General features: G+C 38.2%; 1 long non-coding RNA gene across 1 annotated transcript; it reads left to right on the top strand.

The window, feature by feature from the left end:
- Nucleotides 1-8,007: 8,007 nt before the first annotated feature.
- LOC309858900 lies at nucleotides 8,008-23,393 on the top strand. Its single transcript, XR_014308423.1, has 4 exons — nucleotides 8,008-8,195; nucleotides 11,146-11,407; nucleotides 12,072-12,197; nucleotides 21,893-23,393. It is a non-coding gene; the product is annotated as an uncharacterized lncRNA (long non-coding RNA).
- The last annotated feature ends 2,195 nt before the right edge of the window (nucleotides 23,394-25,588 follow it).

Here is a 25,588-nt window from a genome sequence, read left to right as displayed (position 1 = left end):
CTTTGAGTATGATATAGTGTCCTTCCTCATCTCTTATTATAGTCTTTGGCTTAAAATCTAATTGATCTGATATAAGGATTGCCACTCCTGCTTTCTTCTGATGTCCATTAGCATGGTAAATTCTTTTCCACCCCCTCACTTTAAATCTGGAGGTGTCTTCGGGCTTAAAATGAGTTTCTTGGAGGCAACATATAGATGGGTTTTGTTTTTTTATCCATTCTGATACCCTGTGTCTTTTGACAGGGGCATTTAGCCCATTCACATTCAGGGTAACTATTGAGAGATATGAATTTAGTGCCATTGTATTGCCTGTAAGGTGACTGTTACTGTATATGGTCTCTGTTCCTTTCTGATCTACCACTTGTAGGCTCTCTCTTTGCTTAGAGGACCCCTTTCAATATTTCCTGTAGAGCTGGTTTGGTGTTTGCAAATTCTTTCAGTTGTTGTTTGTCCTGGAAGCTTTTAATCTCTCCTTCTATTTTCAATGATAGCCTAGCTGGATATAGTATTCTGGGCTCCATGTTTTTCTCGTTTAGTGCTCTAAAAATATCATGCCAGCTCTTTCTGGCCTGCCAGGTCTCTGTGGATAAGTCAGCTGCCAATCTAATATTTTTACCATTGTATGTTACAGACTTCTTTTCCCGGGCTGCTTTCAGGATTTTCTCTTTGTCACTGAGACTTGTAAATTTTACTATTAGGTGACGGGGTGTGGGCCTATTCTTATTGATTTTGAGGGGCGTTCTCTGAACCTCCTGAATTTTGATGCTTGTTCCCTTTGCCATATTGGGGAAATTCTCCCCAATAATTCTCTCCAGTATACCTTCTGCTCCCCTCTCTCTTTCTTCTTCTTCTGGAATCCCAATTATTCTAATGTTGTTTCGTCTTATGGTGTCACTTATCTCTCGAATTCTCCCCTCGTGGTCCAGTAGCTGTTTGTCCCTCTTTTGCTCAGCTTCTTTATTCTCTGTCATTTGGTCTTCTATATCACTAATTCTTTCTTCTGCCTCATTTATCCTAGCAGTTAGAGCCTCCATTTTTGATTGCACCTCATTAATAGCTTTTTTGATTTCAACTTGGTTAGATTTTAGTTCTTTTATTTCTCCAGAAAGGGCTTTTATATCTCTCGAGAGGGTTTCTCTAATATCTTCCATGCCTTTTTCGAGCCCGGCTAGAACCTTGAGAATTGTCATTCTGAACTCTAGATCTGACATATTACCGATGTCTGTATTGATTAGGTCCCTATCCTTCGGTACTGCCTCTTGTTCTTTTTTTTGCGTTGAATTTTTACGTCTTGTCATTTTGGCCAGATAAGAGTAAATGAAGGGGCAAGTAAAATACTAAAAGGGTGGCAACAACCCCAGGAAAATATGCTTTAACTAAATTAGAAGAGATCCAAAATCGTGAGTGGGGAGAAAGGGGATAAAAAGAGGTTCAAAAAGAAAGAAAGAAAAAAAAAAAAAAAGAAAAAAGAAAAGAAAAAAAAAAGAAAAGAAAAAAAATTTTTTTTAAAAAAAGAAAACACCTGAGAAAAATGTAAAAAAGAAAAAATATATATATTAGATAAACTAGTAAAAAATCGTTAAAAAAGAAAAAGGTAACAGTTAAAAAAAAAAAAAATTTTACCCGAAGGCGAGAAGAAAAAGAAAAAAAAAAAAATGAAAAAGAAAAAATTAAATTAACTGCAAGACTAAAAAAAAAATCACAGGAAAAAAGCCATGAGTTCTGTGCTTGGCTTTCTCCTCCTCTGGAATTCTGCTGCTCTCCTTGGTATTGAAACCGCACTCCTTGGTAGGTGAACTTGGTCTCGGCTGGATTTCTTGTTGATCTTCTGGGGGAGGGGCCTGTTGTAGTGATTCTCAAGTGTCTTTGCCCCAGGCGGAATTACACCTCCCTTACCCGGGGCCGGGGTGAGTAATCCGCTCGGGTTTGCTTTCAGGAGCTTTTGTTCCCTGAGCGCTTTCCGTAGAGTTCCGGAGGACGGGAATACAAATGGCGGCCTCCTGGTCTCTGGCCCGGAGGAGCCGAGAGCCCAGGGCCCCACTCCTCAGTGCGCCCTCAGAGAACAGCGCCCAGTTACTCCCGTCTGCCTGACCTCCGGCCGCGCTCCGAGCTCACCGAGCCTGCCAGCGGTTCAAGGTAACACCGAGCTACGAGCTTACTGTCGGCTCTGTTTCTGTAGCCGGCTTTCCCGTTCCAATACCCGCAAGCTCTGCGACACTCAGACACCCCGATCCTTCTGTGACCCTGCGGGACCTGAGGCCACGCTGACCCCGCGTGGGCTTCGCCCCGGTTTAGCCTCTGGAGCGATGTCCCTCAGCGGAACAGACTTTTAAAAGTCCTGATTTTGTGCGTGGTTGCTCCGCCGCTTGCCGGGAGCCGGCCCCTCCCCCCGGGGTCTATCTTCCCGTCGCTTTGGATTCACTTCTCCGCCGGTCCTACCTTTCAGAAAGTGGTTGTTTTTCTGTTTCCAGAATTGCTGTTCTTCTTCTCTTCGATCTGCTGATGGATTTTCAGGTGTTTGCAATCTTTAGATAAGCTATCTAGCTGATCTCCGGCTAGCTGAAGCAGTCTCAGCTTGCTACTTCTCCGCCATCTTGACTCCTCCCTCATTTACCCATTTTCTAATGGAGTGTCTGTTTTCCTAATTTTGAGCTTTGAGAGTTTTTTTTATATCTTCTAGGTAATAATTGTGTTTTGGAGCTGTGATTTGCAAATATTTTTTCTTAGGCTGTGATCTGTCTTTCATCCTCTTAATAGGAGTTTTTACAGATCAAAAGTTTTTAATTTTGATGAGATCTAATTTACCAAATTTTCCTTTGTATATTGTATATTTGAGGTTCAGTTGAAAAATTCTTTCTTAGTCTTAAGTCCTAAAAATTTTCTCTTCTGTTCTTTTCTAGAAGTTTTATAGTTTCATGTTTCATATTTGAGTCTATGATCCTTTTTGAGCTATTTTGTATATAAAATGTGAGATTTAGGTAAAACTATATTTTAAAAATATTTTATTTATATATTTATAGATATTATATATTTATTTATTTACATATTTTATATATATTTATTATATATATATTTCTGCTTATGATGTTCTATGACTATAGTACCATTATTATAAAGGTTTTTGGTGCATTGTCAAAAATCAGTTGGACATATTTGTACTTATCTGTTTCTGATTTCTTTATTCTGTTCCATTGACCTATATGTGTAACTCTTCACCATCACCACATTGTCTTGATTTTTGTCACTTTAGAGTAAGCCTCAACATAAAAGAGTAATTCCTGGGGCATGTGGGTAGCTCAGTTGGTGAAGCGCCCAACTCAGTTTCCACTCAGGTCAGGATCTCAGGGTTGTAAGATTGAGCCCCGCCTGTGTCTCCACATGGGGAGTCAGTTTGAGATTTTCTTCCTCTTCCTTCCCCTCACCCCCACCCCCCGCAAATAAAAATAAATAAGTTTTTATTTTTTAAGAGTGATTCCTTCCACTTTATTCTTATTTTAAAATTTATTTTGGCTGTTCTAAGGTTATTCCCTTTCTGTATAAATCATATAATAAGCTTGTCTATGTCTATAAAACACCTAGCTGATATTTTGATAGGAGTTGCATTAAATCTATAGGTCAGTTTGGGAAGACTTGACATCCTCACAACATTGAACCTTCCTATACAGGATATGGTATATCTTTCCAAATATTTAGGGCTTCTTTCATTTTTTTAAATTATCATGTTATAGTTTTCATCATACAGATCACATACACATTTTTAAAAGCATATGCCTAAGTGCTTTATTTTCTTTGAAGCAAATATAAATGGTATTGTATTTTTTATTTGTTTTCATATGTTCATTGTCATTGTATAGAAATAGAATTGATTTTTGTGGGCTGATTCTGTATACCCTGACATTATTGAATTCATTTTTTGATTCTAGAGGTTATTTTGTAGATTGTGTGGGATTTTCTGTTAAGCTTATTATGTCATGTGCAAAAAGACACTTATTTTTTCTTTTCTAATTCATTGCATTTTCTTTCTTTTCTTTGCCTTAATGCAGTGGTTAGAACTTCCATTACAATGTTGGGTAAGAGTGGTGACAGCAGACATCCTGCTTGTTCCAGATTTTCCGGAAAAAGCATTTTATCTTTCATTATTAACTATGGTGTTAGCTGTAGGTTGTTTGATGGATGTTGTTTATAAGGCTGTGGAGTTTCCCTTCTATTTCTCTGAGAGTTTTTATCATGAATGAATTTTGAATTTTGTCAAATTTTTCTGTGTCAATCAGTATGATCCTATGATTTTTCTTCCCTAACATGTTGATATGACGAATTACATTGATTGATTTTTGAATATTGAACCAGCTTTGCATATCTAGAATAAAACAGTCTTGATTATAGCATATCATTGTTTTTAAACATTGTCAGATTCCCCTTGCTAAAATTTTAAGGACTATTGCTTCCAAGTTTATGAGAGATCATGGTCTGTCGATTCTTCCTTCCGTCTTCCCTTCTTTCCTCCCCACGCCGTTCCTTCCTCCTCCCCTCCCTCCCTCTCTCTCTTTCCCCTTCCTTCCTTCTTTCTTCTCTTCCTTCTTTCTCCCTTCCTTCCTCCCTTTCTTCCCCTCCCCTACCCCCCTTCCTTCCTTCCTTCCTCTCTTCTCTCTTTCTCTTCCCCTCTTTCTCCTACAACTGGCTGTGGTTCTGGGCTGCAGGACAGTCTGGCCCCAAGTTCAGAGGGCATCTGGGAGAACAAAGGGAAACTCACCAAGGGTGGGTCCTCCTAGCCTGGCTGACTTCCTCTTTCCACCATTCAGAGCCTTTTTATTGTTGCCTGTTAAATCATTTCCAGGGTTGGTGGTACTTGGAGGGAGGAGCAGTGCAAAATGAGGGGCACTTACTGCAGTCACATCTCCATGTGTGTTAGAAGGCCAGGCACCAGCTCAGTCAGTGGAGGTTTGTTGATGACATACAGTCTGCAAGGCATTGCATCTGCCATAACAGAGACTCAGAGTGACAGGGCAGTGCTGGGAACCATAGCTAAAGCAGAGAGGAGTTGGGAGAGGAACAGATGATTTAAAGATACTAATTATAATACCAAAGGCTAACATCTACTGAATGTTTACTCTGTGTTAAGCACTGTGCTAGATGCTTTCATGGGATCATCTTATTTCATCCCTTAAAGACTGCTTAAAAAGACTATCTCTATTTTACCTCTAGAGTAACTGTTGTTGAAGGAGATTCATAACTTGCCTAGAGGCACTCCCCTTAAACTCTGGGTCTAGGATTCAAAACCAGACATAGGTCTAGGACTCATTCTCTGTCACTCTCCATAGTATCAGGCACCAATGGGGGAGTCTGCAGTCCCATTGGGCAGGTATGCAAATGCTGCATGTGCTTGGGCAATGTAGAACCTTTCTGAACCTCACCTATAAGATTCCTCACCTATATAATAGGTTTAATATCAACTTCACAGTATTGTGAAATGGTTTTTTTAAAAACCACTGATAAAAATAAGCAGCAAGGTGGGGAAGGACAGTCAGACCATGAGTATGGCACTGGAGGGAAGTGGACACAGAGTGGTCGGAACTTCCTGCTGCACTTGTAATAGCACTCCAGCCGGTCTTGAGGGCTAACGCGCAAGTTTACATACGTCCTGCTTGTTGACCTAAGGCCCTTCAACTGTAATAGAACTAACTTACTTTCTTTGAGGTTTGCAGATCACTGGCCTTGGAGAATGAAGGACTACGACTTTTCCAGGCCACAGGGACTGCAAGTCTGTTTGAAAACCTCTTGGCTTTCTGATTAGCCCAGCAATCTTCTAGTAAAATGTTTTTCTTTTTTAAGTTCACATAAATGACTTTATTAACTTCCCTTTGTGCATCTGTAGATCTTGACATCCTCTGCAGAAAGAACAGAGCACTCTTGCACAACCTCTGGGTACCAAGGGACCAGATCTTGCACAACCACCCCTGGGCACAAGAAACTCACACTTCTGGCACAACCCCTGAGCACTAGCACCATCGAGTCTGCATGTAGTCAAAAACTGTCACAGACCACTGCATTTCCTTAATCGATGAAACCCCTTTAAAAATCTCTGAGCCAGGCAGAAACCTCTGAGTCTGCCTTCTCCCCAGGTTGCTGGCCTCTTGAATAAAGCTTAAATTTCTTTCTAACCAAAACTCCTCTCTTGAGTATTGGCCTTTTGAGAAGCAGCCCAACTTGCTCAGTAACACTCTTGAGAGATGAGGTCTCATACTTCAACCATAGGGGCAGGTGTTTCTCCAGCTGCTTTCAGGGAACTGCTTTCAGGGAGCTTTAGGACTGTGGACTCAGGGACATTCTGAGAGGAGGAAGACCAAGGCCACCAGAGCTGGATCCCAGCTAGGCTGAGTCTGTGGGCAGAGAGCCAGGAGTCTCAACTAAGGGGTGGAAGCTGCAGTGAGGGGAAAGGCCAGAGAGAGGCACAATCAGGCTGGCCCTGGAGACATACAAAGAAGCCAAAGATGCGGTCCCTGTGCTGGGAACAGAGTCTCCTCATCAGTAAGACTGGACATGGATGTAAGAAGCTCAGATTTCAAGTAATTACAGGGTGCTGTGGTGAAGGCTTTATTTCATTTTGTCCTGCTCCTGACTGCTTTCCGAATCACTCTTACTTTTCATGTATTGATTGTAGGATTTTTCTGGTTCTGCTGTTTTCATGTAGGTTACTTACTTATTTATTTATTTATTTTTGGGTTTCTTTTGAGAAAAAATAATGGCTTAAATTGGATTTCTGTTGGCCCCACGCAGATCTGAATGCTTCTTTTAGTCCCACTGCATGAGCTCTATGCCTTTGTCTTGCCAGGGACCTGGGGTTCCAGAAAGTGAGTTTTGTTTTGAGCAAGCAGAGCAGCCATTTTTCAGTGACTTGTGATTAATCGATTGCTTAATATGAAAAGCTTTGCTGCCTGCCTGCTGTACCAGTTCATAGGAGAGTGAGGAGAGGTCAGTCCTCTGTGATTCATTCTGTGGGAGTCCAACAGGGGCACATTTGCCTTGTGGGGGTCTCACACCCTCCCCTCTATCTATGCCTTATGAACTTGCAATGTCCTCTGCAGAAGAGACAGATTTTTATACCCACATAATATAATTTATATATCTACATAATATTTATAAGTCCATATAATATCATAGTAGACACTTTTTTTTTTAACCAAAAGATCCTCTTGTCTTTGGAGTTGAAAAGATTCTGACACTTCCTATAAAAGCATCACATATTCCCCTAGAAGTAGAAATCAAAGGCCTTAGGATGCATGTTTAATCTAGTGCATGAGACACACTGATATTAATTCCTTAACCAATATGTGTGGAGGACCCTCTGTTTGTCAGGCACTGCTGTGGGTCCTGAGGCAATTACACCACATTCGTAATAATAAAAAAGGTCTTGAATCAATGGAGGGATAAAATAGTCCTAGAAACAAAGATGGCAAATACAGCGATTCTTCCCAGTTAACCTATAAATTTAATATAATTTCAATCTAAAAAGGAGATATGTGCATGGAGAAGATTATAGAAGGTGAGGGGCTGGGGAGGGATGGTGAGGTGGCATCAGGGAAGGGTTCCGTAGGGCACATTGCTGTTGGGATCTGATTCCAGCGAGGCACAAACTGATCCTGCTGACGTAGGTGAGGAGGCACGATCCCTCCAGCCTCTTCTGACTTCAGCTGCAGCTGTGTGAGCAAGCACCCTGCAACCTGACAGTCTTATCTCTTTGCTTCCCTGCCTCGGGGTTCGCCCCAAGGAACCTTGGGGTTCCCCCCTGCTGGGGAGCTCAGCCCCAGCAGGATGTACTATGGGGTTGTTCACACTCCTGATTCAGAGTGGATAAGAGTTGGTAATAAATACCATGGCCTCCCTACTTTTTTTTTTAAACAGTTCATTTCATTCTTTTGTGGGGTAATGAGGTCCACACCTGAATTCCTAAAAACTAAACTCAGAATGTGATTTTTTTAAAGATTTTATTTATTTATTTGACAGAGAGAGATCACAAGTAGGCAGAGAGGCAGGCAGAGAGAGAGGAACAGGCTCCCTGCTGAGCAGAGAGCCCGATGCCGGACTGGATTCCAGGACTCTGGGATCATGACCTGAGCCGAAGGCAGAGGCTTAACCACTGAGTCACCCAGGCGCCCCAATGGCCTCCCTAACTTTGAAGACGTGGCTTAACATGCTGGGTAAGAAGGTCCTCGTTGCCCATGGTAGTACCCGCTCCTGCACTCCCTGGGGCTTTTCCACTTGCTTGCCTCGCCTTGCTGCCCATCCCTGGCTCCCTGATCATCTTCTAAACAAAACGTTTACACTGGAGTCCTTACCTCAGCTTCTGTGTTCAGAGGAAGCCAAGCCAAGTTACATACCAATTCTTCTGTTCTTGTTATTTTTCTCTTCTAAAGGAAATCTACCTTTAATATGCCAGACTCCTAAATTATTATTCGTACATCCTTAGACAGTGCTCTTTAGGATATTTCCTCAATTATCCGCTTTTCATCCCCATTACAATTCCTCTCCTGCTCCTTCTGATTCTCCTTCTCTTCCTCCGCCTCCTCCTCTCCTTTTTGTTCTCCCCGATTTCTCTTTTTACCCTGCTCCCCCCTTCCTCCTTCTTTATCTCTCCTCCTCTTTCTCTCTCTCTCTTTTTTTAAAACAATTAAACATCAGAAGATATGCATTCTTATTACTAGAATCTGAGAAATCATTCTCAGACTTTAAAAAAATAGGCTGTGGTTTATTTGAATATTTAATATCTTTATGCAGGCTTTCTCTGATGTCTAAATATAACAGTAAAACATTGTCATTTAGAAAAAGAAGCACAGAGAAAAAAGCCTGCCCAGATATAGGTCCTTTAATATTTACTAAATACTAAGAGCACAGAGTAGCTACTATTCCCCAGGCCAGCAAGGAGCGAGTGGTGGTTTGTGGAAGGAATGAGAGCAGAAGAGGGCCAGGCAGCACAGGGCTGGGCAGGTACAAGTGTGTGCAAACATAATCTCAATTTGCCAGCTCCTGTAGAAATGGGGTAATGCTCAGCAAGTCTGGGAAAAGAACACTTCTTCCTGAGCTAACCAAATATTTCACAGCATGCGAGGGTCTTGCTTTGTGAAAAGGGAAAGCCTTCCACATTTCTGCAGGTGCTAATGATCAAGAGGAACATTCCTGAATCAATATCAATAAGGGCATAGGTGAAGAGTTTATAGGAACAGCTTGCCCCTGCTGGGTAAATAATAGCTCCTGGAATACGAATACACAGACCACAATACTTTATGACTGACTGCTTTTCTCACATCATGATTTCAACCAAAGGAAAGATATATGGATAACAATAGGCCATTCTTGAACGGGTAACCCCTAAATCTTCAAATGACTTCAAAGAAGTGATTTCATGAATTTTGTGTGTATTCTTTGTGAAACATTTCCTCCTGTGATGAAAACATCTGCTTGTTTCTGGAGCTTCATGAAGAACACCAGGGTTTATAGCAGAAACTGGGATGTGGGCTCAAGGATGGAGCATGGGGAGGTGAGGGGTGCCGTGTGGCCTCCTGCTGGACCACAGAGTGCACCCTAGGTTCAGGGGAGCAGGAGCACCCCCATGTGTTCAAGCAGAGTTGACTCCTCTCATTCTTTAAAAGTCATTATTAATGACCCCTCCTCAACCTTGAAGTGTGACAGCTGAGGTGGCTGCTGCTGCCCCGGACAGGTGGCCCGTTTGAAGCAGGTTTGAGGAGTGGCCGGCTGCAAGGCCATCAAGGAAATGCAAGGCAAGGAAGCCTGGAGAAGAAAGGACAGATGAGAAATCATTTTCTGGTTATGAGAGGTGCTGGGGCTGGCATAGAGAGCCCGCCCAAGTCCAAGGCTGAGATGCCACACACCATGATCTGTGCCAGGCTAGCCCTTGATTCTATTCCTTGGTATCTGTTACAGGACCCCCTCCATTAACCATGGGATTTAGAAATGCTAAGACTGCAGAAAACAAAGGCATGCTGGCTTGAAGGACCTTGTGAGATTTTATCACTGTCATGTTTCCCTGAGAACTCTGGTACTTCGTAGTTATTTCCTGCAGACCCCAGCCACAAAAGGAACAGCAATGAACAAAGATTTAAAAAGAGAGAGAGAGAAAAAAGCCTTTCTTTTCTTATTCCTGCTACATGTACTTTTCACTTGGAGATTCTTGTCTTGGGAGGGACTCTGCTTTCTTTCTTTTGCTTGGTGAGCTCCTGACTTCTGAGGACATTCAGTTTGACATCGTGGCCCTAAGATCATGCTCCATGTTTAGTACCAGTACCCCAGAAAGTGCAAACTGGTGAAATATGCATATTCTGGTTTCTCTTCTCTGTATTAATCTTCACTGAGGGCTATCATAGATTCTCAGCACAGGTATTGAATGGAAATCTTTTGTGTATATGATGCATTTATCATCAGGAAAAAAATGTCAATACTGAACATTGGTGAGGGGAAGAGGTAAATTGCAACTTTGCAAGCTGAGTATGCAACATGTGTTTCTAAGCCCCTACATGGGAGGGGTGTCTGCTGAAGAACGAGTAGGGGAGTTTGTGTTGCGGCAAATGGAGAGGTGAGCAGAGCAGGTGGGTCTGTCCCCATCAGCACTCCACATAGCCGTGCGGCAAAGTGAGAGGCTGGGAAGGAGGCACTTGCCCAAGGTTAGAGATTAGACCCTCAGGGCATCAGGTGTAGGGTCTCGCCTGGGAAGAGATAGTCCTGTACTTTGCTCTTCCCTTGATAGACTGGTATACCAGGAGACACCAGATAATTTTTGACCAGAGGTAGCCTGCTTATTTTCATTTAATGAGCCTTTGTCTTTCATCTTCCCTCTTAAGTGGGATTCATATAAGTATGTGTGTGTATATATATATATATATATATATATATATATATATATTCATTCTAGTAATTTCTTTGCATAAATACTATAAGGCTGGAACGGAAATCAGAACAATTAAGTATAGCTAAAAGGGTACCAGATTGTAACTAGGTATTATCTTGTCAAAATCATATTCAGTAATATGGTTTATGTTTATCACAGTTATTTTAATGAGTGCAAAACTTATCCGAGTCTCAGATAACTCTTCTACAGAAATCATAACTACACCACTAATCTCCTTCTGCTGGCAGGACACTGGAACCTTTGGTGAAGTGTGAAGACGGAATATCCCTGTGAGTGCTGTGAAGTGTGAAACCAATCTGGTAAAATGGGAGTAAAACCACAGGAAGAAAGACAGGAAATGCAACAGTGTCTCAGTTAAAAGATATCAAAACAAGTGAAGAAGTCTCCTTTTTTTTTTGTTGAACTTCCCAGAAGTTACATGGAATTGAACCAAAACTTGTCAACTGCATTCAGAGATTTGAAATTTCACTGAAAGCTTATCTGCCTTGGGTGATTTTTGCATAACTTATATATTTAAATTTCCTTTTGAGTTTTATTATTTTTTTATCAAAGATACTAACCACATGGCTAGGGTCAGGGTTTGGTTCCTTGAGACTATAGCAAAAATTACTTATCAATCAACCAATCAAACACAAGCAAACCTCGTGACCAGAGTTTCACTAGGAAAACAAAAAAATTTAAGCACAGACAAGACTTATACTTAATCAAAGTTCACGTAAGAAAGCAAACTTTTAAATACAGGAGAGATCATATCCAAGCAACCATATCTAGGCTTCAGGGATAAATAATTAAGGTAGGATTGTAGTAGTAATAGGTAGAAGTCAAGTACTATATGGTACCAGCTTCTACATCCTGGGATTCACGCTAGATACTTTCATATATTAACCAATATGATTCTAGATTATGCCAATGTTACAGATGAGGGAAATGCAGCTCTGAGAGTGACTTGAACTGTATGCCTAATAAATACTGTAGGTGAGATATAAACCAAAATCCATTTGGCCCCAACACCCATGCTATTTCCAGTATACTGGAAGGGTAAGGACACTGCCATGATTGCCAACATTTTTGTCTCTGTATCAGTGCATTTTGCTTTCTTACTCTGCAAATCAAATCTGTATTCCATGGAGATTGGTTTGACCTTTTCCTACAGGATGAAGTATCTTCAGGGGAAGATACTTGTCCAGAAATTTGGATAAAGCTACCATGATTAATTCAAGATGGCGATGGTGGCTTCCGTTCAGTCTCTCACTGATGTCTGGGTTCAGAAGGCATCCAGGTAATATTTGATATCCATCACAGGTCACTTGCATGGGGTCACCTTTGCGTGCACCCCCTAGTAGGAGACTCTCCTTCCCATGGCTATAACCATAAGGACTGATATTTACTGATGATTGAACTATCTTTTGTATTCTACTGGAGTTAAATTTTAAAAACTAAATACAGTTCTCTCTTCTGTGGTATTTGATGCAGACTGTTGACCTTTTCTTAGTGCTTCAGTGGGTTTCTTTGGGCATCTGTTAGACTGCTAAGCTTCTGTCTTGGTTCCATAGTATATAAATTTCTGTGTGCTCTGCCTCAGCAGCTGCACAGAGCCTGACCGATGACTAGTCCTTTCACATTGTTTTCATTTTCCTAAGGTTTTGGGCTTAAAGATCCAGAGCTGACTGTCCTGAATTCTTTTAAAACTATGTCTGAGGAATTGAGAACATTAAAAACTATAAGTTATTATGTACTCATTGTGAATCTAGTTACTTTCATATGCAGAGAGTACTTATTGGCTAAAGGGTTCTTTTTCATTATGAATCATACTTAGATTTATTCAGACTTTAATGATTATGTGCTAAATTGAAAGTGCTGGTAATTCTCTACTCCCCACCCCCATGTAAAGCTGGTTTTTTCTTATTCTTCAAATCTATAAACAAATTGTAAATGAAGGCCATTCTTCATTCTTCCTATCTGAAAGAAGATTCTCAAATTATCTTACATACCATCATAAAAGGAACACAAACTAGTTTTATAGCTGGGAAAAACAAAACCATTATTTCTGGTAACTTCTCCATAGAAATTATCAGGGGATAGTTTTGTTCTTCCTAATGTGGTTTCAGTCCCCCCCGCCCCCCCCCACCCGTCCACCCGTCGCCACTGCATTGCTTTGCCCTCCCTCCCCTTGTTTTTCGTCTCCCCTCTCAGTTGTTGAGTTTACTAAATTGGTTACCTTCCTCCGAGATAGAGGAGCACGTTAACTATGACATTACTTAGTGTTGCTACAGGGTGATTGTGGTGTCATGGCTCTTAAAGGGAAGAACTTTGTTTTTTGTTGTTGCTGAAATAATACTTTAAAAATAATTAGTGATATTTCTGTGTTAAATGAAAATATTAATGTGTTACACAATTGCACTTACAAGTTACAAATAAACAGATTTTATATTTAGTAATTCCCCACCTGTGTTTATTTGCTGTTTCTATTTGAAGTTTTTTAAATTGCTAAACCACATGACATAGAGGCAATACTATACAAAAAGCAGCTGAGTAATTATGAAGGAACAATAGCTCCTTTCACATGGACTATCTTTCTGGATTTGAGGGAAAAAATGGGATTTCAATGAGAGGCCAATCAAAAAAGTGCCATAAATAACAAATGCTATGCATGTATCCTTAATTGTTTGTGTAGGTTATACCAGAATTAAAAGAAATTTCATGAACAAAATTGCCTCGTCTCATTAAGACTTCAAATTATGTTGGAAAATTACCTCTGATTTATTTAAAATACGAGTGAAGTTTTGCATAAATTCTGCATGCAGCATCTCCAGCTTACTTTAGTTCCTTGTTATAAGCAAGGTCACAAGGATATTTGAAAATTGTAGCTGAATACCAGAAAAATGACAACTTTTCATCTAATGTGAATTGAGGTTGATTCTCTGATTCTTTGAATTTTTTATATGAGAACCTGTGATCTTAATTAAGATAAAGCCACAGACTCCTAAGGTCTTTTTAGCCTATATGTATATTAGAACTTAGTCCCATCCTTTCTTTTTGATGCACCTGAGTCTGAAGTTAGTGGCTCATCCAAAGTATTCTAGGTAGACCAGTAGACTGAAATCCCAGCATGAAGTCTCAGGTTCCAGACTCTTTCCATCATTTATGCATTCCATGAATGTTGAAGAGAGCTCCTTATGCACATTCTCCTTCTCAATTTTATTGTCTCTGCTCTCATTTAAGTTCTTATCATTTGTTGTTGGATATAGTTTATATTTAGTTCTTTATATTATGTGTCACCATACCAAGAGCACAATACAAATTTATTGATTTGTTACCAAAAATAACAAGCTTATCTTTATTCTTTCTTATAAAACAGCTGAACTATCATTAAATACCAGGACTTTCTTTAAAGAAAACCACTTGGTGATGTATCTGAATAGGTACTCAGCAAACATTTGTTGAGTTAATGAATAGCTCTGTCCATTGTTTAAAAGGGTTTTTTGTGGAGTGAGGGAAAGAAATGGTTTGCCTGTATTTTTCTACTTAAATTAATGCACCACAATATTTCCAGCTATTTAAAAAAATATGTACCCGATTATATCATTGCTTTCTGTAAAAACCCTCCATTGTTTCAGTGGATAGAGTCTGAACATTTCAGGATGGCATAAACAAGGACCTGTGTAATTGGGTTTCAACACAATATATAGCAGCTTGAGATAGTGGTAAGAGCACAGATTTTGCATAAACATTTAGAAAATTAAGGATGAATCAACATGAAGTTGGGACAATTATTGAACTATAGTTATGTTTTACTTATTTGTTTTACTTATTCTTTTTGTAATTTTGATGAAAGGTTATTAGTAGTGATTTTAGTATTCTGTGCTCATATCACATTATGATCTTAGTCTATCTTGCATTGGAATTTGTTTTAGAAGACAGAATAATGTTGTTTGCAAACTTTTACAGATAATCACTTTATTCTGGAGGAATATCTCTATTGTTAGCTAAACGTCAGAATTTGTCAATTCCCTCTAAAGTTAAGCGTGAATTTTTTTTTTTTTAAAGCAAACAACAACAACAACTAGAGTTGAAACAAAGGGATGAACTTGAACTTATATCTAGGTCTGGAAGAGGTTTAGTATACATTAAAAAAGCAAAACAAAACAAAAAAGCCTCACAAAGACTGAACTGTTGTCAGTGTTTTGAGGATACTTCCTGATGTTAATGCCAGAGCTCGATTCATGTCTAGCTCCTCTTAAGCACTTTCATCACTGATGTGAATGAACACAGAGATGGCACAGAAGCAGAGAGGAGTAGTGACTACAAATGGTGAGAGAAACAAAATCTAAAATGGTTTTGTGTGGTAACAGTAGCTCAGCTCTCATATGATAGGTATTTCTAGTGACAAATGGAACTTCTTTTTTCCTAGGATCAAAGTTGGCAGCAAGTATAAATTTGTAGAAAGTAGTTTATCAGTTTAGGAATTTTAGGTTATTCAAGTTAAACGTGAACTATTTGTATGTGATGGATGCCACAAAGAAGAGTAGAAGTAAATGATTGAAATACATTCATTGGAGCATAGCATCCAGATTGAGAGAAAACTAGTTTTGATCTCCCAGATTCTGAGAGGATTTCATGTGAAGGATTTCATGTCTGCTATGGGTGCCTTTTAAGAGCAGATATAGACAATCTGTAATGTGTTCAGAGAGCAAAAACAGAGTTGATGAAATGGATTGGAAATGTTGCCATATAGAAAAAGGTTGAAGAGATAAAGGTGCTGAACTTGGAAAAGAGTGTTTCAGAAGGGAATCTATTTGAAAATTTTTAAAGACCATCTTGAGTGATGTGAATTGGACTTGTTTTAAATAGCCTCAACAGAAAAACATAGGACCAATTCCTGGAAGTTGTTGTGAGACTGATTTTGGAAGAATTTCTTGGATCCTGAACTGTCTTAAGTTGGATAGGTTGCTTTGGAAAGTATGTTTGCTATCATTGAGGGAGTTCAATAATATGCTGGAAATCTAGATTGGGTGTTATTTAATAGCTCAAGAATTAGATATATAGTTAGGTATATTAGGTCTCTTCACAAACCATGACTATAGTTTCATGTCACTATCTTCAGTAAGGTTTTAAAAAGGTTAAACTATCTGTGATCTACTCCAGCCCTATTGTATAATCAAAATTATTTCACACATTATTTCTCTGGAATTATTTCTATAGTACAAAAGAGTGTTAAAGAGTACTAAGGAGCATTATAAAAGCTGTCTCACACTTTCTTTACTCTTACCATAATTCTGAAATACACACACCGTTAACTATGTTATCCTCTTTACCCCTTCCTTGGTAATAAACATTGTGTAATCATGTGTTGATTCCAGTTCTAATAGAAGGCTGTAATGATACAGGCATGTAAACAGAGTTTTGGATTGAGAAGAAAAATATCCACCAAACTGGCAAGAGGAAGGAAAAAGGAATTGAGAATGTTATAGATGAAGAAGATATCTCAAGGACAAATTCCTTTTCCTGTAAAGTGTTTCCCCCCAAAACATGTGTTAGAATAATGAGCTTAAGTGAAATAAAACTGTGCTGATTTCCTGAGTTCTACAAAAAAAAATCTTAGAAAAGAGTATTTAAAAATTTTTTTAATCTGGTCATATTTGTATCTCTTCCATTGATAGTTTTCTTGACAGTATAAAATCCAGTTGGCTTCTTTATTGGATTTCTAACATGATTCTATATAACTGAGATATATACTGTTTACTGTACTACATAGAGTAATCAATATATATACTGATATATACCATAATGAACTTTGCTCATTATTTCTTCTAGTTTAATAGTTGGGTACAATTATAGTAATATTTATTTTCTTCTGTTAATTGTGTGGGTAGAATTTCTCAGATTTCTTTAAATCTAATGGAAGATAAAAGATATTCTTTCATCTCCTTTCATGAAGTTGCCTGTCTTCATCTCCATCTTTCCATAGAGCAGATTGAACTCTATTTCTAGGGATTTTATAGTGGAAGATGCTAAAAAAGAAACACACAGATGTATACATAATTGAAGAGATGGGGTATGTACACATGCCCTTGCCCAAACCTGTCATTGTTTGGTACCCCAATGAGTATTTCCTTGAGTCCTATGACATTTGTTGAAAGGATCAATTAAAACAATACTTCTAACATCATGTCTGTATTTCCATTATCATCAAATTTTATACTTATTATGGAAAATGGTCTCTTTTTTCCTAGCTCATATAATATAACACAGAAGAAATACAGAGTAAAAAAAAGAGTTTCCTCTTATTTCTAGAAAACCAGAAATTGAGCCTCCTCTACAAAATCACAGAAAAGCACTCTGCTATCCCATTACACCATATTCTATGAAACAAAGTCAGATAATAATCTGTTGGACTCATAAAAATCTAAATGACTCAAATAGATCACCAGCAAAAACATTGGAAACATTCAGGGAACATTAGTTGAAAATTGATATTTGACTCTCTCTGTTCCCTGATCTTCATTAGTATCTCTGATCTCTGTTTATCCACATCACTTTCCCCTTTCCTGCTCTGCTACCCCTGCTTCTGGAACAAACCTAGTATTTGTGGGTCCAAGTGTATAGTCCCCAGGATGTATGGTGGTAGCTGGTCCCAATGAATATGTTTCAGGTCCTACTTGATGTCAATTTGAGCAGAATTAATTTTTTGTAACCATTTCCCACATCTCATGACTTTGCCATAGTTCACTAACCAAACTGCATTTTTGAGTGAATATGGATTGAGGTGGATCATCTGCAGCCTTGGAAGTTTTGCCTAGTATTCATTAAATGACCACGAGCTCAAGCTACAGATCTTAGAAAATCAGTAAGCTCTGCCTTTGAAAGGGCTGTAGAAACATTCATTTGTATGCATTTCAGACTTTCCAGTTGCACACTGAGTTGATGTGGCAGAATTCTCTTTTGGTTGTGTTTTGCATTATTAGTGCATTGGGAATTGTCACTCCATATTGATTGACCAAATGTGTTTTATTTAACATGGAATCCAGAAATAACTCAATTATAGATCAAATAATTTTGCCAGACAGAGGAGAGTAGAAAGACTATGAATACTAATAAAATACATTCTCTCGGCTCCATTGGACATTTCTATTCTTAGGATAATTCCTCTGCATCTTTAATCCAATATCATTTACAGGATTTAGAAGATCATAAAGAATTCAAATAATTTCAGAAGAGTTTATTTCCAGTTCTCTCTATCAAGAAGCAATGTGCTAAGAAAACACAATGAGAAAACATGTGTTGCTTTGTTTTAAAAACAAATGGAAATTCACTTTTATTCATTCTTTAAAGGCATCAGACTTTTCAGCATAAATGACCAACTCTCTTATTCTATTGTTTCTTTTCTGATTAAAATTACTATTTGACAAAATGCTTAATACATTTTTACTAATATAGAGAGCTATAAAATACAACATATATACATTGTTCATGCATTTATTTTTCAAAATTAATTCATTATAGAACAAGTAATTATCAATAATGACAATTATGTAAATGACACTTAAGTGATACAATTTCATGAGCTGTATCTTCCTAAGGAACTAATAAAATTTGAAAAGCAAAAATAATCTGAGATACATGAATGAAAATCTATTTTTTAACTATAGTAATTAGCCATGATCAATTAACTGAAATTGCTATGTTTTCCTCAAGTTGGAAGTTACTGTAGCATAAATAAGTGACTTCATAGCTGAACTGCATCTGAATAAATCACAAACGACAGGCTTTTAATTTGTATTGTTTAATCCACAGCTTCAAATTTTTGGAAGGGAGCACAATGAAAATTATATTTTCCACATAGTGAAATGAGTATTGCTCTTATTTTAGTTTGTCGTGGAAATCTTCCTTTTACTGCAAGAATCATCCCTTCAATTTATAGGGAAATGTAGAATATGTAGGGGTAACCTATAAGTGATTAAACACAAGCTTTTTAGAATCTTATGTGTTATCAATTAAACATTTTCACATGACTGAGAAATAAATGTGAACAGAGCTTTCATTTTCATTTTCAAAGTTTTCTAAAGGGCTGAACAAGAAGGTAGTTTGGAAACATTCAGGGAACATTAGTTGAAAATTGATATTTGACTCTCTTTGTTCCCTGATCTTCATTAATATCTTTGTCCAAACCCATAAAATATACAATACCAAGAATGAAAATCCTGTGTAAAGGACTCTGGGTGACAAGGAGGTGTCAGTCTACGTTCATCAGTTGTGGCAAATGTACTGTTCTGATGGGGGATGTTGATAATAGGAAAGGCTGTGCCTGTCAGGGGCAGGATATACATGGGGAATATCTCTACCTTCTGCTTAATTTTTCCGTGAACCTTAAATATCTCTAAGAAACAAAGTCTATTTAAAAAATGAGATGAAGGCTTTAGGACTTGGCCCTGTGGGAGACTGTTGTAGAGTGACAACAGTTATGACACTTTCAGTTTCCCCTTCTATGTATGATAGATCTCATCCATGAGATTGGCCAACCATCTATTTCGGAAAAGCCCAGAACAGCATATCCTCTAGAAACCTTAATGCTGGGAAAATATATTTTAAAAATCACTTGGCCTGGTCGGCAGGGGAGGAGGGCTCCTCTTGTTTTTCCATTTGGCTTATAATATTTGTAAAGGGCACACACAATACCTTATAAACAATATGCATATTGGAACTATACATGTCAAACAGAATCTGGCAGGAATTTGTACTGGATCAAGAGAGCTATTATTTGGTCAGAGTTACAAATGTGCAGAAAATCTGTGTGAATTAAAATAAATGATTCAGCAAAGCAATCACAGCAGAAGAAGTTCTAATAAATCAAAAGTGAAAATAACAAGAAAGAAAGTTAAGCTGACTATTCATTGAGCTCACATATCATTAGGCCAATCTACAAAGTACAGGGGATAAACACAGAACTCAGTATGCTCGCTAAGTGTCATTGAGACTTAAGTATGATGCTTGGGTAGAATCTGGAAATACTTAATAAGGAAAAACAGCAGCGGATTATGTTGGTAGAGCTTTTTATATTCAAACATCTTTTACATACATTATCATCACATTTCATCTTCAATACTTTTTGGAGGAAATGAAAGAAGCATCATAATTTGCATTTTAAAGATGAGAGAAGTGAAGATGAGAGGAACAGACTTTCCAAGGTCATGAACTGTTAAGTGTTGGAGTCCCTTATTTGTTCCCACATAACAATTCAGAAGGCACATCCCTGATGGAGATCCATGATTTTCAGGAAAGAAAATAGTATCTGCTATTTGAGCACACCTTACTGGAAAGAGCAAACAAGTGTTCTTTAGAAGGGTTATACCAAAGATCCCTGTGAAGTATAAGTTTTAATTTCTGGAGTCTCTCATTTCACAAGCAGGGTGGGTGTGCTTTCTTAATACTAGTTATAAATTTAACATAGATAAAATGAACCAGTACTAGGAGGCTCAACTCAGGTATCATCTAGAAGTAGCAGAATCTGTGATAAAAAATTCTTTGTTGCCTTTTTGGTATTTATATCCTTAATTTATATGGAGGGAATTATGACAGAATTACTGCTATAATCATAAATATGATGATCAGGTGACCTTGAAGGGAAGTGACCACATCATGGAGATCACATTAACTGGGCAAAAATAAACTGTGCCTGGACAGATAGTTATTTTAGATTCAAAGGTGTTCAAAGAAAAGACATAAGACCATATCCTAGGAGCTCTACAAAGTTTTGGGATTAGATTCATATAGTGTAAGATCAACTTATATACTGAATTGAGTGACTGAGTGAATAAGAGTGTTCACTGCTCCACCAAATCCTCTTCATATACAAATTGCTAGCCAAGGAAATGGAAAATATATCCTAGTTGACTTACTCTCATGAAGCTTTTTTTTTTTAATTTTATTTTTTCAGTGTTACTAGATTCATTGTTTATGCACCACACCCAGTGCTGCATGCAATACATGCCCTCCTTAACACCCACCGCCAGGCTCACCCATCCCCCCTGCAAACCCTCAGTTTGTTTCTCAGAGTCCACAGTCTCTCATGCTTCATCTCCCTCTCTGATTTACCCAAATTCACTTTTCCTTTCCTTCTTCTAATGTCCTCCATGTTATTCTTTATGCTCTATAAGTAAGTGAAACCATATGATAATTGACTTTCTCTGCTTGACTTCTTTCACTCAAAATAATCTCCTCCAGTCCTGTCCATGTTGATATAAAAGTTGGGCATTCATCCTTTCTGATGGCTGTATAATATTCCATTGTATATATGGACCATATCTTCTTTATCCATTTGTCTGTTGAAGAGCATCTTGGTTTTTTCCACAGATTGGCGACTGTGGCCATTGCTGCTATGCACATTGGGGTACAGATGGCCCTTCTTTTCACTACATCTGTATCTTGGGGTAAATACCCAGTAGTGCAATTGCTGAGTCATAGGGTAGCTCTATTTTTAATTTCTCAAGGAATCTCCACACTGTTTTCCAAAGTGGTTGCACCAACTTGTGTTCCCACCAACAGTGGAAGAGGGTTCCCCTTTCTCCACAGCCCCTCCAACACTTGTTGCTTACTGTCTTGTTAATTTTGGCCATTCTAACTGGTGTAAGATGGTATCTCAATGTGGTTTTGATTTGAATCTCCCTGATGGCTTATGATGAGCATTTTTTCATGTGTCTGTTAGCTATTTGTATGTCTTCTTTGGAGAAGTGTCTTTTCAGGTCTTATGCCCATATTTTGACATAATTATCTATGTTTTGAGTGTTGAGTTTGAGGGGTTCTTTATAGGTCTTGGATATCAGCCCTTTGCCTGTAGTGTCATTTGCGAATATCTTCTCCTATTCTGTGTGTTGCCCCCCCCCCCTTTTTTTGGACTATTTCCTTTGCTGTGCAGAAGATTTTGATCTTGATGAAGTCCCAAAAGTTCATTTTCGGTTTTGTTTCCTTTGCCTTTAGAGACATGTCTTGAAAGAAATTTCTGTGGCCAATGTAGAAGTTACTGCCATGTTCTCCTCTAGGATTTTGATAGATTCCTGCCTCAATCAGCAATAGACAAATCATCTAAGCAGAAAATCAACAAAGAAACAAGAGCTTTGAATGATATATTGGACCAGATGGACCTCATAGATATATACAGAACATTTGACCCTGAAACAACAGAATACTCATTCCTCTTGAGTGCACATGAAACTTTCTCCAAAACAGACCACACAGTGAGTCACAAATCAGAGCTCAACTGATACCAATATATTGAGATTTTCCCCTGCATTTTCTCAGACCACAGTGATTTGAAACTGGAACTCAACCACAAGAAAAAGTTTGGAAGGAATTCAAACACTTGGAAGCTAAAGACTATCTTGCTTAAGAATGTTTGGCTTAACCAGGAAATCAAAGAAGACCTTAAACCATTCATGGAAACCAATGAAAATGAGGACACATTGGTCCAAAACCTATGGGATACGGCAAAGGCAGTCCTAAGGGGGAAATGCATAGCCATCCAACCCTCACTCAAAAAAATGGAAAAATCCAGAATACACCAACTCTCCTTACACCTTGAAGGACTGGAAAACCAGCAACAAATTAAGCCAACTCCATGCACAGGAAGGGAAATAATTAATATTAGAGCAGAGATCAATGAGTTAGAAATTAAGATACAATAGAACACGTCAATGAAACTAGAAGCTGGTTCTTTGAAAGAATAAGTTGATAAACCACTGGCCAAACTAATCCAAAAGAAAAGAGAGATGATACAAATTAATAAAATCATGAATGAAAGGGGAGAGATCGGGGTGCCTGGGTGACCCAGAGGGCACTGCATTCGGTCAGGTCAGGATCTCAGGGTCCTGGGATAGAGCCCCATATCAAGCTCTCTGCTTGGCAGGGGGCCTGCCTTCCCCCCCAACCCCTGCCTGCTACTCTGCCTACTTGTGATCTCTCTCTCTGTGTCAAATAAATAAATAAAATATTAAAAAAAATAAAGAAAGGAGAGAGATCACAACTAACACCAAGGAAATAGAAACAATCATCAGAAATTATTATCAACAGGTATATGCCTATGCAGCTTTTTATATCACTTAAAGTATCCTTGAATGATGGATGTTAACAGAGTTTAGCATAGTGATCATTTTTCAATTAGTACATTTATCAAAGCTTTATATTGTACACCTTAAACTAATGAACAAAACTTCATATTGTACACTGAGGTAAACTAAACTATACCTCAAAATCTAGGGAAAAATAAGAATAACACAAAATAAAAATTATAAAGTATCTTTGAATATGTTTTTGTACCCATCCCTATTTGAGAAACATTCCAATTTGAAAGTATATTTTCCACAAACTGAAATTGAATGTAACAGTTTGTGCAAAGTTTGCCATATCCTCAGGCCCATCTAACATCTGTCTTCCATCTGCTCTTAGTGAGTATCCATACTGCTGTCTTAACTGCCCTTTTAAAGACAGGCACAATATAATTTTGTTAATGGTTAAATATTTACCAATACAAATTTATCAATATATACAGTTCTCTGGAAATAGGAGCTGGTTCCTTGGAAGACAAAAGTAAGCTAAGGGGAATGAAAAACAGTAATAAAATAATAATAAAGAATAAGAACATTAACACATATGGAACCATTACATTACTAAGTGCTTTATATACATCAATTTGTTTAATTAATGCAATAGAAACTATTGCCTTTATTACAGAGATGAAGAAACTATGGCTCTGTAATTAAGTTGTTATGATTTATGGCTTGTAGATGGGAAAAGCTCAAGGCTCTAGACCACTTCTCCAGGTGGCTATTGGATGTCCATGGAAAGCACTCTGTTCCATGGTTTTGGAGTTAAGATTCTGTTATGTAACTAATCCTTGGAACATTACATTGACTATTTCAGTAGGTTCGTTTGTTTGCTTGCTTTTGTCTCAGTAGATTTCAATAAAGTACCTAGATATTTGCTCTTCAAGTTGTAACAGAACCTTGTACGGATTCTCTGTCATTACAATTTACTACATAACAATTTACTACAACTGGGTAGTAAAAAACCAGAAAAAAAACAGAAATTTATTCTCTGATAGTTTTGGAAGCCTCAGTTGGAAGTCAATTTCACTGAGTTGAAATCAGTGTGTCAGCATGACCATATTCCCTTTCAGGGTTGTGGGGAGAATGCCTTTCTTGAGAGCTGCTGGTGCCCATGAAGATTCTCTGGCTTGTGGCTACATCTCTCCATTTTGTCTTCACATTGCCTTCTCTGTCTGCCTTCCCTTGCTTGTGACCACCTTCTCGAGATACATGTGGTTGCATTTAGGGCCCACCTAGATAATTCAGGATAATCTTCTCCTCTCAAAATCCTTGACTTAATCACATTTTTGCCATGTCCTTAAGGACATGTACTATGTCTTGCTTTTTTTTTTTTTTCTATTATGTCCAGCTAGCCAATGTATATGTCTTGCTCTTTTTTTTATAATCTTTTTTTTAAGGTTTTCTTTATTTATTTGACAGACAGAGATCACAAGTAGACAGAGAGGCAGGCAGAGAGAAGGGGAGAAGCAGGCTCCCTGCTGAGCAGAGAGCCAGATGCGGGGCACGATCCCAGGACTCTGAGATCATGACCTGAGCTGAAGGCAGAGGCTTTAACACACTGAGCCACACAGGTGCCCCTGGCTTGCTCGTATTGATTTCTCTTAGGTGAGCCTAGCACAGGGCCTGGCACATAAGAAGCATTCAATAAATGCTAATCTTTGTTAAACGGAGACCATCTGTACCGTGAGGAGAAATATATGATGGGATCCTTTTCTACTGCTTATTTATTTTAACTGATTCTGTGGGGAAGTTAGTCTTGACTTGGTTATTTCCTCCTAATCTGAATACTACTGAGGTAATAGAAAATGTCAAATAAAAAGCAGTTATTTAAGACTGAAGTGTTTACTCATTTTAATTTTCTCCATGGTTCTCTGCTTTTCACATGGGTTGTTACAGCTACTTGCAATATTGAAATTCTTTCCAAAAAAGACATTGGGTGCATAGGTGTACATGTGTGTGTGTGTGTGTGTACATGTGGTATGTGTGTGTGTGCATAAGAGGTATAGCAACTATATATGGGTTTGTTAAAGGCCCCATGAGAAATCTCATTACCTTTCCATTTCTTTCTGATATGAAGAAGCACCAGTATGAGTAGACTCCAGCGGCTGAGGTCCATTAATTGTATTGATAGAAAGGACATGACACTACACATGTGAGTTCTTTGAATTGTATTAATTATAGGAACCATTGCTCTGTTCAGGCTCAACAAAAGAGCTCTGCTGTCATCCACAATGCAAATTCAAGTGCAGCCTCATCAGATGGATTTTTAGAGCTATCTAATTAGAGCATATGATATGGAAGCATGTGCAGAAGTTGATCAATGGGAAGAGTTCTAGGATAAACTACTTTGGCGCAAAGAATATTAATATTGCCTATCTGGCTAGAGACATAATTCTGATGGTAGCAATAGAATAAATCAAAGGTAAAAGTAATCATTGCCTTAGATAATGGACTCAGTATGTTTTTTATTTTTTAAATTTGTGAATAGGATATTTGGATAATCTTAACAGAAACTTAGAGTCAATACATAGTTCAGAGTGATTTAACTAGACTGATTTTTTAAAAAATATTT

This window comes from Mustela nivalis (assembly GCF_964662115.1).
Source record: "Mustela nivalis genome assembly, chromosome: 2".
In the NCBI taxonomy this organism is placed as follows: Eukaryota; Metazoa; Chordata; class Mammalia; order Carnivora; family Mustelidae; genus Mustela; species Mustela nivalis.
Note: the sequence above shows the minus strand (reverse complement) of the source record. Positions and strands in the feature narration are given on the sequence as shown.